Source organism: Jaculus jaculus, chromosome X, assembly GCF_020740685.1.
Source record: "Jaculus jaculus isolate mJacJac1 chromosome X, mJacJac1.mat.Y.cur, whole genome shotgun sequence".
Classification (NCBI taxonomy): domain Eukaryota; kingdom Metazoa; phylum Chordata; class Mammalia; order Rodentia; family Dipodidae; genus Jaculus; species Jaculus jaculus.
This window is the reverse complement of record NC_059125.1, coordinates 44,082,139-44,097,963: the sequence shown is the minus strand read 5'-3', so window position 1 is coordinate 44,097,963 and position 15,825 is coordinate 44,082,139. Positions and strand designations below refer to the sequence as shown.

General features: G+C 33.3%; 1 non-coding gene across 1 annotated transcript; it reads left to right on the top strand.

The window, feature by feature from the left end:
- The first annotated feature begins 15,358 nt into the window (after nucleotides 1–15,358).
- On the top strand, nucleotides 15,359–15,573 carry LOC123456776. The gene has a single exon (XR_006634657.1). It is a non-coding gene; the product is annotated as a small nucleolar RNA U3 (small nucleolar RNA).
- The last annotated feature ends 252 nt before the right edge of the window (nucleotides 15,574–15,825 follow it).

The window sequence follows — 15,825 nt, the reverse complement described above, 5'->3', positions numbered from 1 at the left end:
CTGTAATATTTTTCTTACACTTTTGATGCATATGAATCCAATGATTTTCACATGTTTATTTTGTGATATGATTTTGATTGAAAAAATAGATTAGGTGCCTAAAATATCTTTTAATTTTTATTATTAATAGTTTAGAAAACTAGTTAGTTAACAACTTTAGTAATGTCATTTTTAGATTAGATGTTTATTAGATTTAAGGAAGATCCTTTCCATGGAGGAAACTTCTGTTTTTTATTAGGCATTCATAAAATCCAAGTCTGGTTTGAAACATTACACATTTTATGATTAGAAGAATTTTCCACTAATGGAGAAGTTTCTGCTCTGTCATGATGAATGTTATCCTTTGAGGATCCTTTAGGGTCAGTTGGCCAGCCAGCCAGCCTTCCTCTTCAAAGGGGCTCACAGTTAATGCTTTTTCTAAAGCATCCTGTTGTTTCACAATGTTTACCGAGTGCCAGTAAAAATATTATTGGAGATATAACATGATTGGCAAGATGTGTTACACCACACACAAACTCTTTCCCAATTTCTCTTTTCCAGTCTTTGATCTTCTTAATGTGTGCACTAGGCTATTTTTTGACGTATTCCTATTTCTTATTTTCTTTCAAAGCTTCAGTGAACATTTTTGCATAGATCCCTAGATAAAATGCTAGGTTCTAGTGCATGTGAACGTTCCCATCTTACTGGAGAATTCCCAGTGTATTTAACGTTTATTCATTGTCCTCCACAGCCTTAACAGCAAGGGCTTATAGTGCTCTGAAACTTTAAAAACAATGGTCTAACCAGGCATGATGACACTTACCAGTAATCTTAGCATTTAGGAGCATTGTCAGGTCAGGACCAGCCTGGGATACACAATGATTTCAACGTCAGAGTGAAATAGTGAGTCAGCTTTTCACAAAAAAGAAAAGAAAAGCACCTTGCCAGCCAGCATATTCAAAAACTAAATTTCAAACCATGGAAGCTGCAAACAAGCAAGAGTGGCTATCCTTGTACCAAAGTAGATTTCAAACCAAACTAATCAGAAAAGAAAAAATTCCAGAGGGTACAACAAATGAATAAAGAGAATGATTAATCAAGAATATAGAGCAAGCATTTATGCATCATAAACTGGAATTCTTTTTTTAAAATTTTATTTATTTATTTGAGAGTGACAGAGAGAGAAAGAGGCAGGAGAGAGAGAGAGAGAGAGAGAGAGAGAGAGAGAGAGAGAGAGAGAGAGAGAGAATGGGCACGCCAGGGCCTCCAGCCACTGCAAAAGAACTCCAGATGCGTGCGCCCCCTTGTGCATCTGGCTAACGTGGGTCCTGGGAAATTGAGCCTCCAACCGGGGTCCTTAGGCTTCACAGGCAAGCACTTAACCACTAAGCCATCTCTCCAGCCCTGGAATTCTTAATTTAATGAAACAAACACAGAAGACATAAATGATCACATGGGTCCAGACACAATGGTAGTGGGAGACTTAAATAGCCCACTCTCATACTTAGAAAGGTCATTCAGACTAAAAGTCAGTAAAGAAATGTCTTATCTAACAACACCATAGATCGACTGGACCTAACACAATCATATATATAGTATCCCACCCAACAGGTAGGGATACATAGTCTTCTCAGGAGCACATGAAACCTCCAAAATTAACCACATAATAGGCTACAAAAAACCTTAAGAAGAACAAAATAAACTTGAGATGATACCTTGAAGTCTATCAAATCACAGCAAAACAAAAGTAGAAATCAATGGAAAGAAGGAATATAGAAACTACACAAATTGTTTGATACTGAACAACAAAATTTTGAGAGAACAATGGGTTACTGAAAAAAATCAAGAAGAAATCATTTTAAATTTATTAGAAAAAAATGAACATAATAAAAAATAAAATAATAAAAATAAAACCTACTATGTCCTCTTGGATACAGCTTAAACAATCTCAAGAGGGAAGATTATAGTTATAAGAGCTCATATCAAGAAATTAGAGATGTTTCGAATAAATAAATAATCCAATGATCCACTCAAAGCTTCAGAAAATACAAAGAGGTCAATCATAAACCAAGTAGATGGAAGAAATAATATGGATCAGGCAGAAATTAATGAAATAGACACTAAAATAACAATACATGGAATCAAAGAGATGAATCTTTGAGAAATAAGATTGATAAACCCTTAGCCAAACAAAAAGGAGAGAGAAGACCCAAATCAACAAAATCAGACACAGAAATTTGTTGCAACATATTCCAGTGAAATCCAAAACATCATTAGAGAATATTTTGAAAACTTATATTCCAAAATTCTGGAAGAAATGGAAAAATTTCTAAACATATAAAGCCTCCCAAAGTAAAGTCTCAAAGATATACCAAACTTAAATAACCTTTTATAGTCAATGAGATTTAAGCAGTAATTAAGTCTCCCACAAAACACCCAAATTGTATTAGACTTTTAAAGACAACCTAATATCAACTCTTCTCCAGTTTATCTACAAAATAGAAAAGGAAGGAACACTTCCCAATTTATTTTACAAAGCAAGCCTATCCTAAAGCAGATAAAGAAACTACAAAAAAAAGAAAACTACAGACCAATTTCCCTCATGAACTTAAATGCAGAATTTCTGAATAATATTTTTGCAAACTGCATTCCAGAACACTTTAAGAATATTATCCATCATGACAAAATGAGCTTCATACTATGGATTCAAGACTACTTCATCATATGCACAACAACATGATAATGGATCATTAAGGGGTAAAAATTACATGATCATCTCAATGGATACATAAAAGGCATTTTACAAAGTCCAACATGCCTTAAATTTCTGGAGAAAGTAGGAATAGGTGAAATCTACTGCAGAATAAGAAAAGTCACATATCACAATCCCACAGCCAACATTACATTAAATACACAAAATTCAGACCATTTCCTCCAAAATTAGAAAAGAGAAAAGGATGTCCACTCTTACCACTTCTATTGAGTATTGTGATCAAAGTCGTAGCTAGAGAAGAAAAGGACATAAAAGAATAAGGAAGAAGTCAAACTATCCTTATCTGCTAATGATATAATTATACCTAAAAGGCCCAATATAATATACAAGAAAACTCCTGGAACCTATAAATACTTTGAGTAAAGTTGCAGGAAACAAAATTCAACACACACAAATCAGTAGCTTCCATATACACCAATAATAAACTTGTGGAGAAAAACATCCTATTCATAATAACAGAAAATAAAATTAAATACCTAGGAATAAACCTAGCCAAAATGTGAGAGACCTCTATAATAAAAAAAAAAAATCAAGGTGCTAAAAATGTTCATCAAACAGGATACTAGATGTTAGACCATCCATATTTCTGGATTGGCAGAATTAATATTGTGAAAATGGCTATATTACTAAAATTAATATGTAGATTCAATACATCCCCATCACAATTGCAATGATGTTCCTTACTAAAAGGTAAGAAAAACAAATCCAAGATTCATATGAAAGAACAAAGGACCATGAATAGCCAAATAGATGCTATAGTAGAAGAACCCAGCTGGAAGTATCACAGCACCTGTTCTCCAATTATACTATTGAGCAATAGTGACAAAGACAGCATGGCACTGGTGCCAAACAGACATATAGGTCTCTATATTTAAAGTTCCCTATATAGAATTTTGAAGTGTTAGTTTTTACTGTTTTGAAGTTATTTTTTCCTCTTGATGTTGTTGGAGATAGGATAGAAATATTTCTGAATTCTTTAAATGGACATAATTTGCAAATTCTCTTGAGTTATTTATGCAGAAAAATCTATATTATGCAATTAGTTTATTCTGTTTCATTCAAATACATGTATATATGACAGTGAATAGAATTAATGATGGTTGTTTATCTTTTTTCTTATTTCCAAAGAGTGCTTGTAATTTTTCACCACTAATTCTAATCTTTGTTTAATATAAGTTGCTTAATGTAAGCAACTTCTCTTTATCTGCTACGATAGTAATATATATTTCTTCGTTAAACTGTTAAGGTAGTGAAACATTAGGTTAAGCTTTGTGAAATTGCCCTTTTCATGATTACAAAGGGGTCCTATATCATACAGCTCAACCAATGTCTCTATTATTTCTAATGTTAAACTCTTTTTTTTTCATTTCATTGGTTCATGAGAGTAACTTGACCAAATTCAGTTTGTCCAAGTTGAGTTTGTTGCCCAATTAGCCTCATGACCAAATTGTTGAGCATGTTCCTTTTTTGTTATTTCCTATATTAGACTGTATATAGTAAGAATTGAATGATACTTGGGTATTTTGTAAGAAATTATCTAGTAAAATATGGTTTGCCTGAAATTTTTGCAAGTGGAGAGAATTTTTGGATTTTTCTTTCTACTGATGCATTTTCTTTGTCTTCATAATCCTGATAAAGATTTTCATATTGACTTAGACTTAGTAAATTGTATTTTCTCATAAATTTCCCATGTCATATACATTTTCAAAATCATCAGCATAAAGTTTTCTTCTTATTTTTTAAAAATTATAATCTCAGCCGGGCGTGGTGGTACACACCTTTAATCCCAGCACTCGGGAGGCAGAGGTAGGAGGATTGCCATGAGTTCGAGGCCACTCTGAGACTCCATAGTGAATTCCAGGTCAGCCTGGGCTAGAGTGAGACCCTACTTTGAAAAATCAAGAAACAAAAAAAAAATTATAATCTCTAGTGCATTAATGGATATTTCCTTCTCTTCACTTGCACAGTTGTTTCCTTGTGTCTTTTATTATTGAGCAATATTAGCAGAGACGATTCTGTTTTCGTGATTTTTTTTAAGTTACTCTAGTTGATTTCTACTCATTGCTTTGTCTTCTGTTTTAAGAAGCATCATTCCCATCCTACTAATCCTTTGTTTGCATTTTGGGGACTTACACTATTGCTTTTTGTTCTTGAAAAAATTCTTGAACTAAATATGACTAATTTGTTTTCAAGTTTTTCTTCCATAATTTTAGAACTTAAGGTGATACATTTTTTGACTAGTATTGCTGAAAGTTGCATCACACACTATTTATAATTTCCTTGTTTTCTAACTCATTTCTACCTTTTAATTTTGACTTTTCTTTGACTCATGAATTTTTAAGGGTTTGCAAATTTCCTGTAGTTTCATGTTTTATTATTTTATTTTACCTGCTATATTATGCCTTAATTTATAGCTTGAATAGACCATGTCTCCATGCTAAATACATTATCTCTTCAGTAGCATGTGTCAAACTTATTAAAATTATGCAGATATCTGTTCTGAAGAAGGTAAGATATATCTTGAGGATAAGAACTGTGTCTTTTTTGAGGTAGGGTTTTGCTTTAACCCAGGCTGACCTGGAATTCACTCTGTAGTCCCTGGCTGACCTCATAGTGATCTTCCTACCTCTGCTTCTTGAATGCTGAGATTAAAGATGTGTGGCACTACACCCGTTTGTCTTTTGATCACTCTAATAAAATGCCTATCAAAATTCCAGTGCAAAGATGAAGTATTCAATAAACACGTATTGACTTATAATAGTGATTGAATAAATTGTTCCTAAGGAACAATATAACCCAATTTACTTTCTCTAGCTTCTAATCTCTACAAAAGAGAAAACTTTATATCTCAAAACAGTGTTTTAGTGTAGCCACGACAAAATGTCTAACTTAGAAGTTAAGCAAACCGAGTTAATCTATTAATTAACCAGAGTTAGTAAACAAGCATTCAGTAATTGGGGTTTCCCCATTGAACTTTGACAAGTATTATCTATACAATGAAGCAAAATATAGTATGTTCTGAAATGATTAAGTTTCTTGCACAAGAAGTCTCAGATTGTTAGATAATGTTAAGAGAAATGATCTAATGATGAAACATGAAAAGATAAACTTTCAGACGCTTAAGAAATTAAAAACAATCAACTAGTAGTAGTCTGGCTTCATAGTTTCTAAAATATACAAAAATGAAAAGTTACGCTAATGTCTAAAGGGTTGATAATTAAAGAACTGTGAATTATCTATAGATTTCATAGATCAGGTCCTCATGCTAACCACAATTTATTCCCATAAGATCTCATGTGACAAAGAGCCTATTTTAGGTATCTAGTAGAGATAGGTATAAATGAAAGCCCTATTTAATTAATTGGGTAAATAAAAGTATGATCTAGAAAACAGAGATAAAATAGTTTTTCTATCCATAAACTTGAATCTGAAACATAATTAAATTTAAAAAGATTTTAGTCCATGCAATAATTTCCTTTTGTATTAAAAAATCTTCCAGGCAACAATTTCCCCTTTTATTAAGTGTCGAAGCAATGTGATGCTATTGTTACAAGCATTTTTTCCTTCCTACTGCTGCAAACAATAAACATGTCTCAGAACTGAGTACTGAATAAACAATATAATTCTCTGATGATACACCTTAATTCCGAGGCAGGAAAGACACTCATGAGAGAACCATTGGATTCTACTTATATTTTAAAGTATTGTCAGTTAAATATTCATTTTGAAATGGGTCTAAATAGAACATTAAATATTCAAAGGTGTTTTTTGTTTTTGTTGAAGTGTGAGATCTTTCTCTTTCTTTCACGCCCCCAATAACCTAACAATCTTACCACACTACCACCAGAAATTCACAGGCAATTAGTTTTATTCTGATAAGTTATCAGTTTCACTAGAACCAAGTTATATGTTTTAAACCACATTTGTGTACAAAATATGCAGTTTATCAACAAATATTTTGTTGAACAAATCTAAATTGGAACATCTTATTTTTATTTAATTTTAATTTTTTTGATATACTCAGTTCACTGCGCTACTCAATACTCTTCCTTGTTCCTGACACGTAATACTACATACAACAATTCCAGAAAATACAAAAAGTAACTATGCTAGTATTTAATATGTTTATGTGTGAATAAACCTGCTAAATGTTTGCAAGTAATATTATTCAGCACTTATGGTACTTATGGTATTCTTTTTTTAAATTTTTATTAACATTTTCCATGATTATAAAATATATCCCATAGTAATTCCTTCCCTCCCCACCCCCACACTTTCCCATTTGAAATTCCATTCTCCATCATATTACCTCCCCATTAACTTATGGTATTCTTTTCTTTTTTTTTTTTTAATTTTTTTATTTATTTGAGAGTGACAGACACAGAGAGAAAGACAGGTAGAGGGAGAGAGAGAGAATGGGTGCGCCAGGGCTTCCAGCCTCTGCAAACGAACTCCAGACGCATGCGCCCCCTTGTGCATCTGGCTAACGTGGGACCTGGGGAACCGAGCCTCGAACCGGGGTCCTTAGGCTTCACAGGCAAGCGCTTAACCGCTAAGCCATCTCTCCAGCCCACTTATGGTATTCTTAAGATGACAAAATGAGTTTCTTTCTTTATAGTGCAGGTGTTAAAACCCTTAAATTAAACTGCAACATTACTGCAGCCTTGTTTTTGAGCACATGACACGCACACTTTGCTTTATGCATGCCATCACGTCATGCAGTAACAACAAATACTGCCTGAAATGCCTGACTCTGATTCAATATTACCATATGTGACTGATTGCAGTGGTTATAGTTTGCACAGAGTTTTCTGCTCTTTCAGAACCAAAATGGTTTAAGTGTTCAAAGTAAAGACTTAATATTTTCCTACTGTCATGGCTCAGCATGTAAGAAGAAAATTAATAAAAGTTATATTGTGTTAGAATAATTGATTTTTTTTTTGCTTTTTTGAGGTAGGGTCTCACTCTAGTCTAGGCTGACTTAGAATTCATTATGTAGTCTCAGGGTGGCCTTGGACTCTTAGTGATCCTCCTACCTCTGCCTCCTGGAGTGCTGGGATTAAAGGCATGCACCACCATGCCTGGCTTAGAATCATTGATTTTTAAAACTTCTGTTTTGTTTTTTGACTTAAGTTTTAAAAAATGATTGATGGATTTATCCTTGGGATTAGAACAGAATTTTACACAATTTGTGAAAGGATCTTAAATATACTTCTGCCTTTTTGCACTGTATAGTTATGCAAAGTGCCATTCTCAGTACTGACAATTATATAATCAAAGTATTGGTCAGCTCTGAAAATAACATCAAAGAAGCTATATGTCTTACTGTATCAAATATGCAGCCAAGTTTTAATTTATTATGAAAAATATAAAGCATATCCATCTCATTATTATGCAAACCTGCATTTGTCCTTAATAAATGATAAAGTTTTATGTACACTAAAGAACTATTTTAAAGCAAAACAAATGTCTTTATCAATAGATATTTGATTTTTATACTTATTTTATGCTTGTATATACATTGGGTCATGTAAAAGGTTTTCCTGAAAAGGGGACCAGAAATGAAAAGTTCCAAAAGCACTTCTTTAGACTAGGCTACATGTTGTGAACATTTTAGAATTTGCAGACCTTATAAGTGACTATCACAACTATTCATCTCTACTCTTATAGGATTAAAGCAGCTATCAATAATATTAAACAAGTAAGTATGGTTATGTACTAATAAAACTTTATTAACTAATGTTTAACAAGTTATATATGACATAAGGATGGTAGTTTACCAACTCGTGGAAACAGTCCTCTGTAAGGGCTGGGAAAATGGCTTAACAGTTAGGGTGCTTGCCTGTGAAGCCTAAGGGCACATGCTCAACACCAAAGATCCCACATAAGCCAAATGTACAAGGTGACGTATAAACAAGGTTACACCTGCACCCAAGGTGGTGCATGAGTCTGTAGTTAGCTTACAGCAAATGGGGGCCCTGGAGTGCAAATTCTCTCTCTCTCCCATAAAAATGACTAGTCTGTTGGACTTGCCTCAAAAAAATGTCCTCTTCATACTGAGAAGTAAAAGAATGAAATAACTAAAACAAAACCTCTGGAGCCAGGCAGCCTGTTTTCTCATCCTGGCTGAGCAATTTGTCATTATTGTCGTTATTATTTTATCTGCAAAGTAGAAAATATCACATATATCATATGATATATAGACACCTGAGTCTATGGAGGACACACATTCAACATACCTCATTGTATCAATGCATTTGGGATACTGTAACAGAATACCATGGATAGGGTTGGTTATAATTAGCATAATTGTGTTTCTCATATTTCTTTCTGGAGGCTAAGAAATCCAAGTTTAATGCACAAGCGGATTTGGTGCCAGCCAGGACACTCATTGTTTTACTGTGTCCTCACATAATACACGTGGTGAAAAAGCTCTCCACAGTTTGTTTTTAAATAAATATATTTTCATTATCATAATAATGGTATATGCTTATGGGAGATGATACGATATTTAAATACATGCAAATAATGTGTAATGATTATAACACAGTGACTGATATATCCATCACCCTTGATATTAATCATTTATTTTTATTAAGAATATTCCCAATGTTCTCTATTTTGAAATTTTCAATTATCAACCATAGTTATCCTACCATCAGAAATTTTCCTTTCTAGCCAAATGCACCCCATACCCATTAACTATCTTGCACAACTCTTTTTCTAGACTTAAGTAATTTCTATTTCACATTGTAGTTCTGAGATCTGTTGTCTTTTTGAAACAGGGTCACTTATTGGTTGACCTTTAATTGGCTTTGTAGCCAAAGATAACCTTGAACTCCTAATCGTCCTGCTTCTACCTGCCAAATGCTTGGATTATAAAAACATCTTTCTGAATCTGACTTATTCCACTTGGCATCTTGTCCTCTAGATACATCCATCTCTGTACAAAAGAATTTCATACTTTATGTATTGACTAGTGTGTGTGTGTGTATATATATATATGGTATTTTCTTTATCCATCCATACACTCATGTGCACTTAAGGTTGCTTCCATGTTGGCTAATGTAAACAGTATTGCAATAAACATGCAATTGTTTCTCTAACACATTTATTTCACTTCCCTTGGCTGTATCCCCAATAGTGGGGAATGAAAGGTCATTAATCTCATCCAGGAAAGTTCATTCCTCATGACCTAATCAGCTCCTAAAGGCTCACACATTTGGTTAAAGGAATACAGACATTCAACCTATAGTACTATGAAAAATTAATGTATGTTGTTCCAAGCTCTCTCTCAACATAAAAATCAATGAAACCCATAATGAGTCTTTTGAAACATGAAATAGGAATTAAGTAAGAGAAATATTTGTGGTGGACAAAAGTAGAAAGAATATTTCTTATACTCCTTGGCTGTGGGTTTGGTTACTAACTTTGCAAGCCTCTGACCTCACTAGATAAAAATTTCTTAATTTCTCAATAATTGCTTTGCTTACTTTATCGGATAACATCACTGTGAGTGGTTTGAATACATTAATCCTTTATAAATCCAAGGCATTATTAGTAACTATTATTAATGTGCTAGCACATAACAAAGCAAAATCCAAGGGATAATATTATCAAAATAAATTCAATTAATCTTTGTTTAGAGGATGATGCAGATTTATCTACTAATTGCATTAATTATTATACTGAATCCAAAACTAACTCCCAAGTATGCTTTGGTGAATTTTTACCTGCCTTTTAAATATAACTATAATAAGAAATTAGATACTATATACTATATTACACATCTCATTTGACATGGTTTAAGTCAATGAGTAGTCACCCTGAAATGAAAAATCAAAACTGCGACAATGAGCCGGGCGTGGTGGCGCACACCTTTAATCCCAGCACTCGGGAGGCAGAGGTAGGAGGATCGCCGTGAGTTCAAGGCCACCCTGAGACTACAGAGTTAACTCCAGGTCAGCCTGGACCAGAGTGAGACCCTACCTCGAAAAACCAAAAAAAAAAAAAAAAAAAACTGCGACAATGAAAGTCAAGGTTTCAATAAGGCCCTCGCTACCTGTCTTCCAGAATCCAAAATTGTCATATTTCCACAGTGTTCAGAGAAAGCTTGGCTTTTCTTACTTCTCGGTAGTAAAGGATGACATTGCAACTATAAACAGTTCCCAAGTGAATTGCCAAAGAAAGACAAATACAAAGAGTATGTTCTGGGACAAGGGTCATGGAGTGTTAGGCTTTGTCAAGAGAGATGCACTTCAGAAGAAATAGGAAGAATGCAATGTTGGTTCTTTTCCTTTGAGATCAGAGTCAAACAGTTAAAGAAAAGACTTCTGATAGGGACAAAGGTCTCGGTAAGGTCAGGGAAGAAAGAGTAGACTTACATGCAATCGGTACAAAATGTTTTAGCTTAGTGAAAGACAACCCATGAGCAATGTTTGTGTTAACATCCACCAATACTAGAACACAGCCTGTAGCAAATGTAACTCATTTTAAAATCCTAGATGACTACAGATTAAACAGTGGACCCTAATAAGAGAAATGACTCATGCATAAAAAAATTCAATTGAAAATGTCAAGTTTTCTAACAAGCCCTGACATTTCAGATTGTATCATTTATCATACATACTGAGTTAAAATTCAAACTCACTATGAAAATTCTTAATTCTAATTGATGGTTTTTAAACTGCGGTTTTGGAATTGTAATAGAGGTTTAGAATACTAAAAGATAACACATAGGCTTTGATGCAGACCAGTAATCTTTGAAAAATTAAGACATTGCTTATTTGTGTGTGCTCTATTCCTCATATATTCATTTGCTTGAGAGAATTAAGTCTACATCCTTGTCTAAGCTATTGAACACTACATCCTATGATACTTTTGGTTTTGAAGCAAATATATAGTTTCCCATAATTTAACCTACATTCTATTAGTACTTATCTTCCTCAAACTAATAACAATACCAATATTACATGTAAAATGTAACATTACCAATAATTTCTTAATATTCTCAAATAATGACTTGATATTCATATTTTCATGATTATCTCATTTATATTTTGTGATATATTAATTGAATCAAAATCTAAATAAGATCTGAATGTAGCAATTTGTTTACTTTTTTAAAGTGAATTTTAGTTTCCCCTACCCTCTTTTTTCCTTTTTTCTTACAATATTTTTGATGAAAACATTACATTGGCTGGACTACTACATTTGCTACAGTCTGGGTTTTGCTAATTATGTCTTATGATGTTTTAACATGTTCTTCTTTTCTGTGAAATTCCCATAAATTGGTTATTAAAACTAAAGTCTTGATCATATTCAGCTTCAATTTTTTGATAATAATCTTTAATAGTCAGTGTTGTGAGGGCCACTCTCCTCTATTTTTGTGGTGCTAGCAGTCACTTATGATCACTCTTTATTGGAGGTTGAAAAATAGTAATGTTATTGTTCTATCATATGTTATTTGTTTATCAGAAAATGCTACTCTTTTAGGACAAACTTCAACTTATTGATTATTCAGTTATTGTTAGGTGCTTTTCAATGTAGGAAAGATCAGACCAAAGTCTTCTTGACCTTTATTCTCCAGTTTTCAAAACAATTACTGGTTGTCTACCATATCCCAAGAAGTTGTTGAAGGTGATCATCTAAATACAAAACCAGAACAAGTACCTGGATTAAAGCATTGCTATTGTCATTCTTATAAGTCATCAAATTTTCCCTGTCTTCTGATTTATAGTCTTTAAAAGCCTCTGATCTCCTAAAATATCCTAGGTTTAGATTGCATATTTTCTGCCCCATTTCTGATACTGACTATTCTTGAAGATGCCCAGGTTCCTTTTACTGGTAAGTGGTACTTAAAGACCACAATCTGGACACTAGTGATGTTCATTACCATTGATCTGGTCAAAGTGTTCAAAGTCAGAAAATAGTTTCTATAAAAAAATGAAATAAGAGTTTATAATGATATATTTTAATTTTTCACTTAAATCTCATCTATATTATACATATAATTCCTTTTCACATGCAGAAAAATCCCAATTCCCAACATTCATTTGCTTTATCCCACACTAAACACATGATAATGTTAGAATCATAATACCAACATTATGATATTTTTGCAGTTCTTCTGTCTTTAGTACATAATTCCTCTAGGAACGTAATTCAAAATTTTGTGTTTAATTGATTTCAGATGGAAAAATTCTTTGTGTGGCTAAGCTAAAAACATGTTACATAATTTTTTCATGTATTTAATATTGCTTTTTCATTTTTAGGAATTGCCTTTAAATTTTAATTTTGTCTTATAACTATGTGAAATAACTGCATGCTTCCCAATTCAAATATACAAAACAAGGTATATTCACAGAAGTTCCACTTCTATCTCCTTCCATTTACTATTTTTTGTTTCTTGCTTCCTTTTGATAATATTATTTCACTTTTAGTTTTAACTCTTCTTTTTTAAATATAAGCAAATGTATACATTATATACACATTACATGTGTATACATGCATACTATTGTGCATTGTATACATTGTTACTTTAGTATTTTACATAATAATACATGCTAGAAATCATCCTACAGTAGTATATAAAGTTATAATTCATTCCTGTAACTAGCTCCATAGTAGCTTTTCAGTTGGCTATTGAAGAATTTTGGGTTATTTCCAATCTTTTGAGATTATATGTTGTAACAAACAACCTTACATATATCACTATATATATATATATATATATATATATATATATATATATATATATATATATATATATATTTCATTACATATTTTGTCATTGTTGCTCTTAAAGTGGAATTGCTAATTCAAAGGGTTAATGCACATGTAACTTTGTTTATAATTGCAAATTGTCCTCCTTAGGTAACATTTTACATCCCCATAAGCAATATGTGAGAGCAGGAGCATGCAGTTTGAGTGATAGGAAACTGTTAATTTTAATTTTAGGGTGTAGACAAGTACTCATTCTGATAAGTTCATTTTGTATTTTCTATTGGCAGCATCTGGGTATTGCCCACAATACCAATAAAGTACTTCTTTTTTGTTCTGTACAGAGAGCAGTTGGAAATAATCATTTCCAGAGCTGTAATTGGCCCACCTCAGACCTTCCCTCTGAGACTGTATGTGATACTAGCTGCACATGTTGCACACAACTCAAATGGCCAGTCTCCAACAGGGTGGAAGCTGAACAGGCATGCTCTTAGAATGATTCCACCAGATAATGGGAGCTGCAAATTCCCACAGACAATAAAAACTATCTGTTTTGACTGTCCTCATCTTTATACACCCCCCTTTCTGAGAAAGCGACTCAAGACCCTTCCCATCTGTGGGGTCAAATTCAGGCTTATCTTCCCAGTGTCCAGATCCTCTAAACAAATCAGCCTCCAGTCTATCCCCTGCAGGCCTCTTCTGCTATTGCCAAGCTAAGCTGCTTGTCATTCCTTACAATGGTAAATACATTTTCTGCCTCTAAGCAGAACAATTCTTGTTCTAAGGCTAGAGGTCAGTCAGTCCATTTTTATTTGCCGAGAATCAGCAAGTGTCAGACTCCACTGGAACCCACGTCCTCCTCAACAATTGTCTCATGAATTGTTACCCACTTGAAGTCTTAAGCTTTTGTATATTCACAAGAATCTCTAAAATAATTAGCACCATGTACTTCACATGGCAAGTAATTAATACATGTTGGAAACCTGAATGGCAGCATTTAAATTTATAACCAAATACATATCAATCTGGGAGTCTGAATGACAAAACTGTATTCATCATTCTCTTCAGGGAATAGTAGCAAATACAAGATCCTTGTTCATGCACACAGGAAATCATACCACCACACACTATGAAGATAAGATGAAAGAACTCAGCCACAAAAAAAAGTGACAATGGAAAAAAGGAGTAAATATCACTACAAACGCAACAGGTACAGTTCATTGAGCAGCATGTAGTTCATTGTATGTTAGCTTATATTCAAGAAGAAAATTAAAAAACCAAAACAGGTTAATCATGTTAAGATATATACAGAATGAACATCACTTGTTTAAAATGTTTTGGAATAAGAGTGCTTTGCACCTCTATTTTTTCATATTGGTTTAAGAATATTTTTATTTATTTGTAAGGGGAGTGAGGGAGAGAAAGAGAATGAATGGAGGTGCCAGGGCATCTTGCCACTGCAAACATACTCCAGATAAATGTTCCAGTTTGTGCATCTGGCTGTATGTAGTTAGTAGTGAATTGAACCCAGAGAGACTTTGCAAACAAGTGCCCTTAGACACTGAGCCTTCTCCCTGGCTTCCAGATTTTGTATTCCTTACATATACATCATGAGTTTGGAGAGGGAATAGAACCCAGGTCTACACATAAAATTCATTTGTTTCATATGTAACTTACACACATAGCTTAAAATAATTTCACATGCCAATTCAATAGTTGTCTTATTGAAAAAAAGTCTTCTGGCTTGGAATTTTCCATGTGTGACGTCATGTCAGTATTCAAAACAAGATTGTGGAATATTTTGGATTTCAAATAACTGTACTGGGGATGTTCATCCTGTAAATGGTTTACACATGCACATATTTAGAAGATATCCCTAATATTATGACTGTACTTCCAGGAATAATATCTATAGTTCATTACTAGAGAAGTACCTCTAACTGTGTAGAGTACTGGAAACCATGAGCATAAAGCAGAATGTTCTCTTCTGAGCATGAGGCTGGATCTTAGTGTTGCTTTGCTGCAAATTCCACTTGCCTTTGATGATATTCTTCCTCTCCTTAGACATAATCAAAGGGAGAGAACGCAGTCTGAGTGGCAAAATGATATCTCTAATATTTTCCTAGTACCTTTTGATATGCAGTGTAACTTTCTGATAAACATGAAATACTTTTATGATTAGAAAACAATTTAACACATAGAATATATACCTGAAATAAAGTAACACATTTGTTTGCCATATATTCTTCAGATGCATAAATATAGCATGCAAATGTGAGCTTGATCAGCATTGCCACATCTAAAGGAGTACAAAGGAGTTTGGAAGCAAATGATTCTAATAGCAACCCAAA